Here is a 13,913-nt window from a genome sequence, read left to right on the forward strand (position 1 = left end):
TTTTGCTACAGCTCAACTGGGAATGTGAGGGGCAGTCTCATCTGTAAATCTGTGGGACGTCTGTAAGATCTGATAATTATTACTGATAACTCACGTGACTAACGAGGAGTGAAGCAGAGGAAACTGACTAAATATAATCTTAGCACCGTTGTAGATACAAATCTTTTATTGTTGCGGTAAGAGTTTGGGTGTAATACAGTTATGTGTTGGTATGTATAAAGCATATTTATAAGTAGTGCTTATATTCTATAAACAGTAAATTGTGCTGATATTTCTATCTGTTTTATTATTTTGAGCCAAGGAGTGTGGCAGCTCCCACTTTTTTGTACTTACAGATTGCTGTTTCCATTTGTAAAACATACAACCAACCGTCATGTTTTTCATAAAGGGGTTCTTCAACTTCAATTTCAATTTAACTTCTAGTATCATGTAGAGAGTAATATTCTGAGTTTTTTTTAATTATTTCAATTTTTGTTCAGCAGCTCTCCAGTTTGGAGTTTCAGCAGCTATCTGGTTGCTAGGGTCCAAATTACCTTAGTAACAGTAGGGATGCACCAAATCCCGGATTCGGTTTGGGATTCCGGCCGAATCCAAGCTTCTTTTGAAGGATTCGGCCGAACTAGCATAGCATAGCATATGCTAATTAGAATTCGGAAAGGGTTAAATGGTCAGGGGAAAAACCGTGCACGGCGGTTTTTAACCCATTCCGATCCAATCAGCATATGCTAATTAGGATTTGGATTCGGTTCGGGATTCAGCGAATCCTTCTGGGTGTGTTCGGGGGTTCGGCCCAACCCAAAAAAGTGGGTTCGGTGCATCCCTAGTAACCAGGGGATGGTTTCAGTGAGAGACTGGTATATGAATAGGAGAGGTACTGAAAGAGTTAAGGTCCCCATACACTATAAGATCCGCTCGCTTGGCGATGTCGCCAAGCTAGCGGATCTTCACCCAATATCCCCACCTACGGGTGGGCGATATCGGGTAGAAAGTAGCTAAAAAAAAATAAATAATCAGGCCGATTAGCTGCCGAATCAGTCCAAGGGACCTTTAGGGGAAGGCAAATAATTTAAAAACTGTAAAAAATAAGGAAGAAATTTTGAAAAGTTGCTTAAAACTTTCAATTCTATAACATACTAAAACTTAAAAGTGAACCAGCAGTGTTTTCTGTCAAAGTTGTGAGGTGCAAGTGATGAGGTTCATGGGGTATCATTGGTGGGCAGCTCAGTGACTAGCACCCCTTCCCTGCCTTGCAGTGGGTGGGGGGGGTTTGGACCTACACAAGTTACCCCACACACTCCGAAAGCACACAGGCTCCTGAATATATTGGCCCTAGTGTGTTGTGTGTGACTAGATTGTAAACTCCGATGTGATGTGAAATAACAATCACAGTAAGGTGCTGTGTAATTGAGGCAGCGCTATACAATAACCAGTATAATATTTAACATTATTGAGCAGTGAACATTCCCATGCTGAGATCTGTAAACAATAAGGGTGTATTGTTCCCCCGTCTACCTTGCCTATTAGTACAGTCCATTCATATAGGCTGCGTATCCATTTGTCCTGGATACCAGACAGGTGGGACCTGTGGGTTTTTGATAGCTCAGTTCCATGGTATCCATGTAATGAAATATGAGTGGAAAAGTATTACTATACATTCTATTAGCACTTTTAATCTATTATTAATTACTTAGAAGAGATATTGACACGCTTCTCTGGAGCTCAGCACGGTGCTGTTACACTGCGACAGCTGCAAAAATCAACTAGGCCATTGATTACCCAGCATGCCCTGCAGTTTGCTGGCTCCGCTGGCAGCTCTGAAGGGTTTGCTGAGTTTTGCTGGAATGTGTGCGGCAGCCATTTCACGCTTTCTCTTCTGGAATGGGGCAGTCCCCACAGTGAGTGGCAGAGCTGAGCAAGCGTCATGTTCAGCTCTTGTTTATCCACACTGTGTACTGATGGATTTAGGGTAGGCAGGGGATTTAGGGGCCCCAGCATCACTGGGGTCCTTGTTAAAATTGTTCATAAGGACAGAGTTTATCCAGTATCATTCATTATATACATTAGGCAGTTCTCCGGTTGGTTAATACTTCTTTTCCCAGCATTCCCTTATAGAGGGTTCAGCAGCAACTGTTGTTTTTCAGTACAAGTATGAGACCTGTTATCCATAATGCTCGGGACCTGGGGTTTTCCAGATAAGGGGTCTTTCTGTAATTTGGATTTCCTACCTAAAGTCTGCTAAAATAAATTATTTAAACTGTAATTAAACCCAGTAGAATTGTTTTGGTTCCAATAAGAATTAATTATATCTTAGTTGGGATCAAGTACAAGGTACTGTTTTATTATTACACAGAAAAGGGAATCATTTAACCATTAAATAAACCCAATAGGGCTGTTCTGCCCCAATAAGGGGTAATTATATCTTAGTTGGGATCAAGTACAGGTACTGTTTTATTATTACAGAGAAAAGGGAATCATTTAACCATTAGATAAACCCAATAGGGCTGTTCTGCCCCCAATAAGGGGTAATTATATCTTAGTTGGGATCAAGTACAGGTACTGTTTTATTATTACAGAGAAAAGGGTAATAATTTTTAAACATTAGAATTATTTGCTTATAATGGAGTCTATGGGAGATGGCTTTCCTTAATTCTGGAAATTTCTGGATAATGGGTTTCCGGATAAGGGGTCCTTACAGTCCTGTACAGTAAGACCCACAGCTTTTTGATTTGTGGTTGCTTTTTGTGGTTTGATGTGATTTTTAAAAGCACAGTGTGGGCGGAAATAAAGGGATAAATACCACAGAGACAGATAGGAAAGTAATAAACATGGAGGTAAAAAGTCATGGGGGGGGGGGGTGTGGGAGGACACCTTGGCACCCAGAGGAAACCCACACAAATACATATAATCTTGATGCCCTGGTTGGGTACCCCAACATTGTATGGCAGCAGTCTGTGGCTTTCCTCTGTGTTCCTGCTGCAATCCAAAAAATAAATGTAAGATTAATTAAATATTAAACGTTGTTTGAAAGTGATAAAGACCTTAGATTGTAAGCTCCACTGAACCGGGGTGCAAAAGGCTCTGTATGTATAAGGATTTGTGTATAGGTTACTGGCAACTGGGCCCTGTCCCCTGGGATTCACAGCTAAGCATGCGTGCTTAAGCACCCAGGGGTGTGTGTTCTATTTTCAGCCACTGGATTTTTCAAATGAATTGCTAATTCATTCAGCGCACAACGCAGAGCAGAAAAATCAAGTCAAGTTGCATATGGTCTTGTTTTTTTCCTGCACATTTTTCTATTTTGCAGCTCCCCAGAAAATTAAGCTATCCCTGGTTGCTAGACTCTTTAACTCTGGTAACTACGCCTATACAAACAGAAAAGTATTAAAAAAATAATTTAAATTTCTTGGATCACTGGCCCTGCCATTGGCAAAACAAGAAAACAATTCTGTGCATTGTGTTGGTATGCAGGTTACTTTGGGAAGGGAGGACGGTGTTAAGGTGGAACCTCACCTATTTTGTGCCCATGTTGGGTAGTCTGTAGCACTCATTTAAGAAGGATTTTAGAGAGACTATAGCTAATTCCTTGATTGTTATTGAAAATGATAGGGAATTAATTTGCAAAAGTGTGGAGGATTTAGTGTATATTTACTTTTTGTTTTTTCCCTTGAAAAATCCCCACTTTCTAGAATACAGAAATACCCCATACTTCCTGCTCTCTGCTGTAATTACTCTTTCAGGGGCAGTCCTTTTTCACATAGATACAAGTTTTGTGCTGATGTAGCCACCCATAGCAGCCAGTCAGAAAGTAGGTCTGATTTTCTGCGGAGGCTAAGCCAGAGTCTAGTTGCTATGGGTTACTGCCGCAGAACTGCATCTTTTTATTTTGGAATATCCCCTCTGTGTGCTTCCTCAAGGGCTACTTAAAACCGGGCATCTGCTGTTCTTTATAGCATGTCAATTTCTTTTGATAAAAAAACACAAATTAACAGAAATATATGTTTAATAATAATACCTGTTGCAAAGCTAAACTCCAGGGTGGAATAGCAGCTGGGCAGGGTTATTGGCTTTGCTACGGTTCTTGAGCTATGATTTTTTTTGTGGGGGTGGAGGCCCCCCAAAAGCTTAAAAGAAAGTTAGCGATCCCCCTGTTTGAAGCTGAGTCCTGAGAGTTGTAGTAGAGACTTGCACACTACTGGAGCCAGCTCCCTTACCCCTCTCAGAGGACATGCATGATAGGAAGAGGTATTTAATAGCAACAGGGATCAACACATGGTTTTGTTTCCTCCTCCACCAATCATCTTTCCTATATATGGTTTCTTGCACACCCTATAGTACTGCCACAAGTTTACCATGCCCTAAATATGATACTGAGTCATTTTATGCTGCGTGCTACAGTGCTGCACTGGTCAAACAGGGTATCAGTGCCACACAGAGAAGGACACTTTGCCCTGTAAATGCCACTAGGGCAAACACCATGTTCAGCCTGCACCATGACTCCCCACTATAGCAGATTAACACAAGTGGTTATTGGTCTCTGACTGCCCTAGGGGTATTAACTCACCGGAGCAAACATAAATATCAAAGGCAGAAATAGAAAAGATTGTGAATTGCACTATTGCGTATTAAATGCATATATAGATTCCCATATGTGCAAATCCTTATTTATTATCAAGCAGTGCCAGAAAATACATTCATTTACATTGCATAATAAATACGTACATATACATTGCGTAATACACTAATGATACATTTTCCATGGTTATTTGTGAATATAGTTATTACTGAAAGCTGTGTTTTGTCTGGCTGTTTTATATTCTCTGCACTGCTGGTTCTGACTCCTGAAACACTGTAGCAGGAGCCACCTGATTTTACAGGCCTGGAGGTGAAATGATTTGTGCAGACTTTTAGAGGGAGTAAGCAGGACAGAGGCAGATGTAGAGTTAAAAAGGATTTGTGGTTTTCTTACACTGTGCTGACCGGAAAGATTAACCACCGTGCATCAGCAGACCGGCGTGTAGCATTGGGGTGTATAACAGTGCCGGGGAAATGAATTGGCCTGTGTAACAAGGCAGCTACACCGTGTAGTGTGGAAATAATGCCATACAGGGTTTGCTGCGCAGGTAAGCCCTATTTATGCCGCGGGGTTGCTTCTTTAGTCGAGATGGAAGTGTTACAGTTATATTTATATTAGTTAGTCAGGGAAAGGGCAGCCTTTTTCCTCCCTCTTACAATGTTGCAAAACTACAACTCCCAGCATGCTCTCGCTACCATAAAAAGTGCTAAATATCAGGAGCAGTCCACTGTAGTTTAGTGACCTGTGGCAGGTATATTGGAGTCAGAGCAGTGGGCTACAGAAGGAACGCACCTGGCAGCAAGAAGCCAGTTAGGACATATGCAGGCACTGGGAATTTAAAGGGCAACTAAACCTCTACATTACATATTGTTTATGGGTTCTTTTTAGCTGTAAATTCTGATGTACCAGAGCCTAGTGAACTGAAAAATGTCTCCCCCCCCCCCCCCACCCTGACAGGGGTTGGCACTGGCAGCTGTGCTCATGCCGGGGGGAGGGGTGGGGGAGTGTACCCAGCAGTCGTGGTGCCCATGCTGTGCTTACATGTGACATCAAAAGGGGGGGAAGGGGAAAATGTTGGTGTTGAAGCATTGAGGGACATTTAGGTAGGGAGCATGGGATTTGGCTCTTTGTATAGAAAATGCTACGCACACATATTCATTTAGACTCTTTAGGTAGAATACTGCTCACCAACAAAATCCTGTGTTTTTACTTGCCCTTTAAAGTAAAGCCGTTGTCTCTAAGTATAGTTCTTTACATACAATTTCTTGGGACAGGGAGCTACCATGTTGGTCACGTGAAAATATGCTCTGTTTTCTAAAGTGCAGTTATATATTGTAACCAGCGGCCAAATGATCATGAAGAGGTATACACGGCTTTCTCTGTTTTTATTCAACAATTGTGTAGGAATCATGGCTGGCACGGGCACTTGTTTTATTCAGCAACAATAATCATGCAGAACATATAATATATTTGTGGCTTTTACTGGTCGCTACAAACAGCAGGATAGGTTTTTGTTACAGGAGTGTATTTATTTTTGCCTGTTATTTTTTTTAAGTTTTGCCATTTTTGCCCCTCACTTTGCAGCTTCTGATTGGCTCTGACATGGGGACAGAGTAGGGGATTGTGAGCCACTAGGGTGCCTTCTGTGCAGTCTCAGCAAGCGGAGAAGCAGGAATTCAGGAATTTTGCCGCCTCTTGTTCATCCATGTGTTTCTGCTTTTCTTTCTAGGCTTGGGCAGTAGATGCAAGCACTTCGGGATGTGGCTTGACGTGATACAGAAGAAGGCTCCATCTTAACCAAGGTGTGTGCCAGGTGTTTTTTGAATGATGGATTATTCTCATTTATATATTTTATATTAACATTTTATAACTTTTCCCGCACAGGAGTAAAATGCTGTTTTTTTCCCTTAGTCAAAATTTCAGACAATTTTTTTTGTCTGTCAAACTTTTTTCCCCTGATATATATATATATATATATTTTTTTTTATTTCACATAAGTTCTAAATTCTCAGGAAACCGTTTTCACAGGTATTTGTAAAACGTAGGGAAACTTTTGAATACTTTGACTCAAATAAAATGTAACGGAAGTCGACTGTCCTCAGCCTGCCTTCAGCCTGTATCCTCCCAGTCCCACAATTCCCTGCACATGGGAAATCAGTAAAGAAAAGAAAGATCACAGTGCAATGCATTGTGGGTTATGTAGTTGCGGCATGCTGTCTGTAAGCTGTGGAGAAGTTGTTACAATTTGTAACATCAATGATTTAGTCCCTCCTCCCCTGCCAGGATTTCAAATGATGCAGAAAGAGAAGAACTGTTTTGCAGCTGGATTTTAGCATATAAAAATGGTATTTATTCATACTTTCTGAAGGAACAGATTACAGGGATATGGATATTAGGGGTTTCTGTGTTGTGTGGGGCTCTTACAAATTTTGGTTTGGAAGCCGGAGTTCCCTTTTCATAGTGGTTGATGCCTACGTTCCCCTTTAATACAAATAGAATAATCTGAAAGGAAAAGTAACACTAACATTGTGAAAAAACTATTGTACCCTGCCCCAATAACTGCCCTATTCTGCAAACCCCTTAGTATTTTGAATGCTTTAAAAGAAAATACATGTTAAAACTTGGCTTCCTGTTAATTGAACTAAGGCGATACGGCGAAGGAAGTAGCAGCAATCACTATGCGACAATCGATTGATCGAGTCTAGCCTTCCTTCTGTATAGGAAGGACTCAGGCTAGACTCGATCAATCGATCGTCGCATAGTGATTGCTGCTCCTTCCTTCGCCATTTCTCCTTAGTTCAATTGACAGGAAGCCAATTAACAGGTATTTTCTTTTAAAGCATTTAAAATACTAAGGGGTTTGCAGGATAGGGCAGTTATTGGTGCAGGGTAGAATAGCTTTTTCACTTAAAAATTTTTAGTGTTACTTTTCCTTTAAGGACTGGCACCCCCAGATACATAAATATCTATATTTTCTAGGCCCATGGAAAAAAATTCTTCTAAGTGCTGAGCCAGAATTTTACTTGCCTTTCTCCCAGATACCTGTCGGTTAAAAACGAAATTTTATTTTAGCAGTTTGTTTTTCCATAGAAAACATACTTGGTTTCCATCAAATTACAATTTTAAAATGTATGTGCATTTTGTTCCTTTCTTAATGGACTCAGGGCTGAATGTACTGCTTGAATAAGAGTGGTGTAGACAATGGGTTACGGTTAGGACAGGGCTATTCAACTGGCAGGCCGTGGCCACATCTGGCCCACACATGGCTATTTTGTGCCCGACAGATTCCTTGATGCCTATGCTAGAATTTTCCCCTTTCTGCTAAATAAACCTTCCCCTCTATTGGGAAGATATTTTCAGCACATTCAAACCAGCAAGCAATGAGCTGCCAAGAAGGCACTGGAAAACTGGCTTCGTTTGCGGCAGATTGTAAAATTTACAATTCCAGGAGGTCCTAAATGCCAGGAAAGGTCTTGAATGCCAGGTACTGTCAATTCTACAGTTCCAGGTGATTCAGTGGGAGTAGATTTACACGAGGTTGCTTATTTGGAAGGAGGGCCAGTGCCAGGGATCTGGGATGGGGCCGGGGTACAGCCAGGTTTGAAAATCAACCAGTGCACCATGGCGGCTAGTGTAGAAGCAAAAGAAGTGCCTTTGGCAAGGTTTTTAGCGAAATGAATGATATACCTATCACTATCCACAGTGAAATTGTGTTGTTCTGATCTGTTGATGTCTGCTGAGAATTGCTCAACACAGAGAGATATGTGAGCAATATGGCTGCTCCCTCACATGAAGACACAAAGTTTTCTGTACAAACAGTACACAGTTTGTTTTTTTTGTTTTGTTTTTTTTTGTATTACTGATTTGTATCAGTTTAAGTCCCAGATAAGCCAATTCATTGCTTTCCATGCTGTTATTTAGCATTTGTGCCAGCTGCTCTAATAGAGGGTAATTTAGGTGTTTCCCATGTTTCTGCATGAGTAATTAGTCATCATTTATTTAATTGGTGGCAAGGCCAGTGGGTGTAGGTTACAAAATTCAGGCCGAAGTTAGTGCCACTATTGTTCCTTTACAATATCACCAATAAATGGGTTATTGGATTGCAAACTTAACCTAAACTTTTTTTTTGTGCAGGCAGCGATAATGACTAAATAAATTTTAAACCCTTTTGACCCTTTAAACTTCTTACTAACCAATAAAATTTCCTTTTCTTGCTCAGTAACTGAACGGTTTTTGGTTTTAAGGAATGTTTTCTGCCATTTATGACATTCACTTAAGCTATAATAAGTAGACTGGACATTCCTATTTTCCACCCTCCGGAGGGTGTGAGGCAGAAAGTTCTGTGAGGCAGAAATAATGTACAAGAGGGCAGAGTCAGCAGAAAACCAGAGCTGGGTTGTATGAATTGCCCTTTAAAAAGGTTATCTCTGTTTGCCAGCTCAGGGCCATGTTTGCTAGGCCTTCAGGCAGCCCCCCTTACACCAGTCAGGATTATGGTAAAGATCAGCTGACAAGATGGTTTGGGATCCTGCAGCAGGCTAGACTGGAGCATTCTGGGTGTTCTGTCAGGGCCTATAAGTTACCCTTGAACTCACCGGCTACGGCCTGGTTTTCAGATGACATTCCACTTCATTACATATGGCTGCCTTAGTAGAATATTGTACATTACCTATATAATTAACATTTACTATCCTGTGCTCATGTCATTTGGCTTTTTGTGACTTATTTTGTTACTTTCAGTTCTACAATTGCACAGAGATCCAGATACGGATATGTACACGATCCATATAAATTCAAGTTAGAGCACACTGGGTTCCTCTGTTGGAAACAGTCTCACGATGTGTAGACCTAGGCATTATTGGTGCCCTGGCATTGAGAAAATTGGCATCAGCATGGAACAGACCAATACTGTAGGAGGGAAGCTGTTTAGATCTGGCACTGTTATACCAACACAACTACCTGTATATATGTGTCCTTAATTTTGAATTGATTGGGCATAACTTTTATTCAATAATTAAAAATAGTACAGTGTATGTCCAATCAATTTAAAATTAAGGACACAGCTAGTAAGTTTTATCATTTTCTTCCAAGAGGTCTAATGTTTTTTTTTTTTTTTGCTTTACTTCTTTTCCTTTATTATGACACTTAAACCAACTAGGCTGTTAGCGATAGTGGAAAGGTCAAAAGCTGTGAGTCAAGTCCCCTGTGTGCTTGTTCTTGTGCTAGGCATACAGGGGAAGCCCCCCCTGGCACTGACTGCCAGAAAAATACAATGGCTGCCGGTTTGCAGATGGTGTAGTTTTGCCTTTGTTCATGTACATGTATCTACCCTTAATCAGAACTATTTTAAAGGGGAAATAGGTTATAGGTATATATTTTAAGAAAGCTCCCTGTATAACTCAACCTGCAGCTTTGTGCCTTTATATGGTCACAGAACCCCAGTGACTGCTAATATCCTTATTATTTACAGTAGGGGGTACATTATCCCTTATAATACATGAGTGATACTCCGGGTTCCCTGTATAACTCGGCCTGCAGCCTTTTGCCTTTATATGGTCACAGAACCCCTCAGTGACTGCTAATATCCTTATCATTTACAGTAGGGGGTACATTATCCCTGCAGCCTTATGCTGTAATATGGCCACAGATAACTTATTTGTTAACATATATATATATATATGAGCTGATGAGATTCTGCAGGCTGCTATATGGAACTGCAGCCTCCATATAATGAAGTCCAGGCTGCTATCGAGACTGCTTTCCCATTAATTCTGGGTCATCTGTGAAAAAGTCCCAAGAGACTAAGCTGCCAGGATTCTAACAACAAACATCTCTCACCACACGCTGCTCGTGCTGGAACTGCCCTTCACATGCCCTAGAATGGAACATTTGTATAATCCAGGCTCTTCTGGTAAAACACATGTGCTGTTACTCACTAACTGGGCCACAGAGAAGGAAAATGGCTGAACATTGAATATGTTTTCAGGAACAGCTGCTAGAATAGGCTAAATGTGGCACTGTTATTTATTTATTGGACTGTCCTACTTGTGGCCCTTCCGTTTATCTTCAGATGCCAGAACCCCTTCATTTGTAGTTATTAACAGGTGATGGGAGTCTTGCATTCAGTGACAATAGAATATGTTCAGTGGTGAGAAACACTGACACAGCAACAATGTTAATATTTTGTACCAGTGTAGCCCAAGTCCCTTCCCAGAGGCTATTATCCCCCCACTGCTACTATAGGCACCATCTCTCCCTACTATACCTGCTATCCCACAGCCCCAGTCCCTTCCCAGAGGCTATTATCCCCCCACTGCTACTATAGGCACCATCTCTCCCTACTATACCTGCTATCCCACAGCCCCAGTCCCTTCCCAGAGGCTATTATCCCACTGCTACTATAGGCACCATCTCTCCCTACTATACCTGCTATCCCACAGCCCCAGTCCCTTCCCAGAGGCTATTATCCCACTGCTACTATAGGCACCATCTCTCCCTACTATACCTGCTATCCCACAGCCCCAGTCCCTTCCCAGAGGCTATTATCCCCCCACTGCTATTAAGGGCACCATCTCTCCCTACTATACCTGCTATCCCACAGCCCCAGTCCCTTCCCAGAGGCTATTATCCCCCACTGCTACTATAGGCACCATCTCTCCCTACTATACCTGCTATCCCACAGCCCCAGTCCCTTCCCAGAGGCTATTATCCCCCCACTGCTACTACAGGCACCATCTCTCCCTACTATACCTGCTATCCCACAGCCCCAGTCCCTTCCCAGAGGCTATTATCCCCCACTGCTACTATAGGCACCATCTCTCCCTACTATACCTGCTATCCCACAGCCCCAGTCCCTTCCCAGAGGCTATTATCCCCCACTGCTACTATAGGCACCATCTCTCCCTACTATACCTGCTATCCCACAGCCCCAGTCCCTTCCCAGAGGCTATTATCCCACTGCTACTACAGGCACCATCTCTCCCTACTATACCTGCTATCCCACAGCCCCAGTCCCTTCCCAGAGACTATTATCCCCCCACTGCTACTATAGGCACCATCTCTCCCTACTATACCTGCTATCCCACAGCCCCAGTCCCTTCCCAGAGGCTATTATCCCCCCACTGCTACTATAGGCACAATCTCTCCCTACTATACCTACTATCCCACAGCCCCAGTCCCTTCCCAGAGGCTATTATCCCCCCACTGCTACTATAGGCACCATCTCTCCCTACTATACCTGCTATCCCACAGCCCCAGTCCCTTCCCAGAGGCTATTATCCCCCACTGCTACTATAGGCACCATCTGTGCTACCTGGTAGCCACATATCCCATATCGGCATATACTGTAAAGGTTTTGCAGGTGTAGAGGCCATTACGTAAATCCATGCTTGCATATCACTGTGGCACAGCATGATGGGGTTACAAGATGCAAACATTAATGGCCAGATTCCATGCCTTACATATAAGATATAGGGAGGCTATAGCTCGGTTAGTAAGACAGGATCATGTTGCCTGTAGCTGTGCAGAGTCGCTCTGCAGCTCAAACTGCAGTATGACATCATTCCCTGCTCCGGAGCCAGCATGGACGCACAACGCCTCATTAGTGCTGCTAGGACACGCTGTCAGCTCGCTTGTACGCTTCTCTCCGATTATAGTGAGAGCCACAGCTCCCAGAAAGCTGTTGGGAGAAACATTGATTGAGGGGAGGTTTTGGATTCATTTAACTCTTAAGGGAACTGCGCAGTTATGCTTCAGCTGTTGCTGAACTTCAACTGTCATTATATGATCCCCAAGCAGCAGTCCAGATTTGATGTTTTATTTTTAACACTGGTTGTATGAGTGCAACCCCCCCAGATATATATTTTATATATTATTAAGGCTATGGCACGGAAGGCGTCTTGGTCATCTGGTGTGGTTTTCGGCACTTGTCGCAAATAAAGGGCTTATTTTCTTAGAAAGCGGCCACAATAGACTGCCTGTTCTCAGCTGATGCTAGAGACTGCTCTCCCCTCCAGCAGAGAACCTCACACTCACTGTGTAGCACCAACCTATCATTTGCGGAAATTTATGGTGGTGGGTCTCTAGCTTGTGACCCGGGCCCCTTATATCAGTGTCGGCTCCTAGTGACCTTGAGCAAGGCGCTTCTGTCCCAGCACCTCATCTCCTGTGAAAGTGGAAAGCTATAGAACAAATACATCTTAGACTGTTTGTTTAAATTATACTCATTGACATGAAACAATACTGTATCTGTACACCTTAAACATTTATAGTTCTTACAAATTCTCTTTGTGCAAATGAAGGTTTAGTATGCCACCTTTTAATGTGGCTTGCAGTTTGTGCAGATGGCCACTAGGGGCAGTCAGCCCACACTCACCCTCTTTTTATCCCGGGATATATGCAAGCAATCGTCCTCTTCCTCCTGTCTTCTTTCTTCAGAATTCCAGGGCTGGAACATATGTAGTTGAGCGAAAAAGCTGTCTTTTTTGTTAAAGTCGGCTTTTCTTCTACTGTAAACGTGCAAAGACGGAGGCAGTAAGAAGGATCGCTCGCTAGCATACACCCCGTACTGGTGCAGTTCCTAACAAGAACTGTAAGCGATTACAATCACTGGGGGGGGGGGGGGGGGCTAACATTTTGGAACCCCCAGTGATTTAGCCTTTCTTTCTTCTTTAATTTATGTTTAAAAAAAAACACAATCCAAATCCTCTTGTATTTGTAATACTGAGTTTTCAGAACTAGGCCAAACTCTGTCCGTGTAGCAGGCCAGCAATTTCATATGACGTCAGCTGTAATGGCTTTAGGGTAATGTCCCACAGGAAATTTAGTTGCCCATGATAAATCTCTGCTACTGCGGGTGACTAATCTACCTGAAAAGCCTTTCCATTGGCAATAAAGGAAATAGCCAGTGGAAAGGCCTATGCATCGCTTTGGTTTTCCAAAGTCACACAAAGGAGAAAACCAAAACAAATGCCAGTGGAAAGGCTTTCCAGGAAGATTAGTTTTCGGTAGCAGAGATTTATTGTAGGGTACTAACCTCTAAGTCTCTATTAAAAATATATTCACAGCCCCAACCTCTTCCTCTCTTTCTTCCTTCTTTTTCTCTCTAAACAACAAAAATTGTTTCTTTTTGAAAATCTGTAATAAAGAAAATATTAAAAAAAATATATATATATATTGCATAAACAGCTCATATGTAAAACCCTGCTTCATCTAAATAAACCATTTTCATAAAAATATACTTTTTTTTTTAGTAGTATGTGCCATTGGGTAATCCTAAATAGAAGGGCTATCCCAGGCTGCCCCCTGGGATCATAGGATTCACAGTGCACACAAACAAGCC

At 42.2% G+C, this 13,913-nt stretch overlaps 1 protein-coding gene across 7 annotated transcripts in view; it reads left to right on the forward strand.

Annotated features, from left to right (window-relative positions):
- Positions 1-13,913, forward strand: part of zhx2 (zinc fingers and homeoboxes 2) — a 38,243-nt gene that overhangs the window by 15,276 nt on the left and 9,054 nt on the right. For 6 of the 7 annotated variants that reach the window (XM_012964174.3, XM_012964171.3, XM_012964172.3 and 3 more), the window contains exon 2: positions 6,303-6,375. The exons of the other annotated variant lie outside the window; for it this stretch is intronic. The gene's annotated coding sequence lies outside the window, so the exon portion shown is untranslated. The remainder of the gene's footprint in view (positions 1-6,302; positions 6,376-13,913) is intronic. 7 annotated transcript variants of the gene reach the window in all.

The sequence above is a fragment of the Xenopus tropicalis genome, chromosome 6 (genome assembly GCF_000004195.4).
Source record: "Xenopus tropicalis strain Nigerian chromosome 6, UCB_Xtro_10.0, whole genome shotgun sequence".
Taxonomy (NCBI): Eukaryota; Metazoa; Chordata; class Amphibia; order Anura; family Pipidae; genus Xenopus; species Xenopus tropicalis.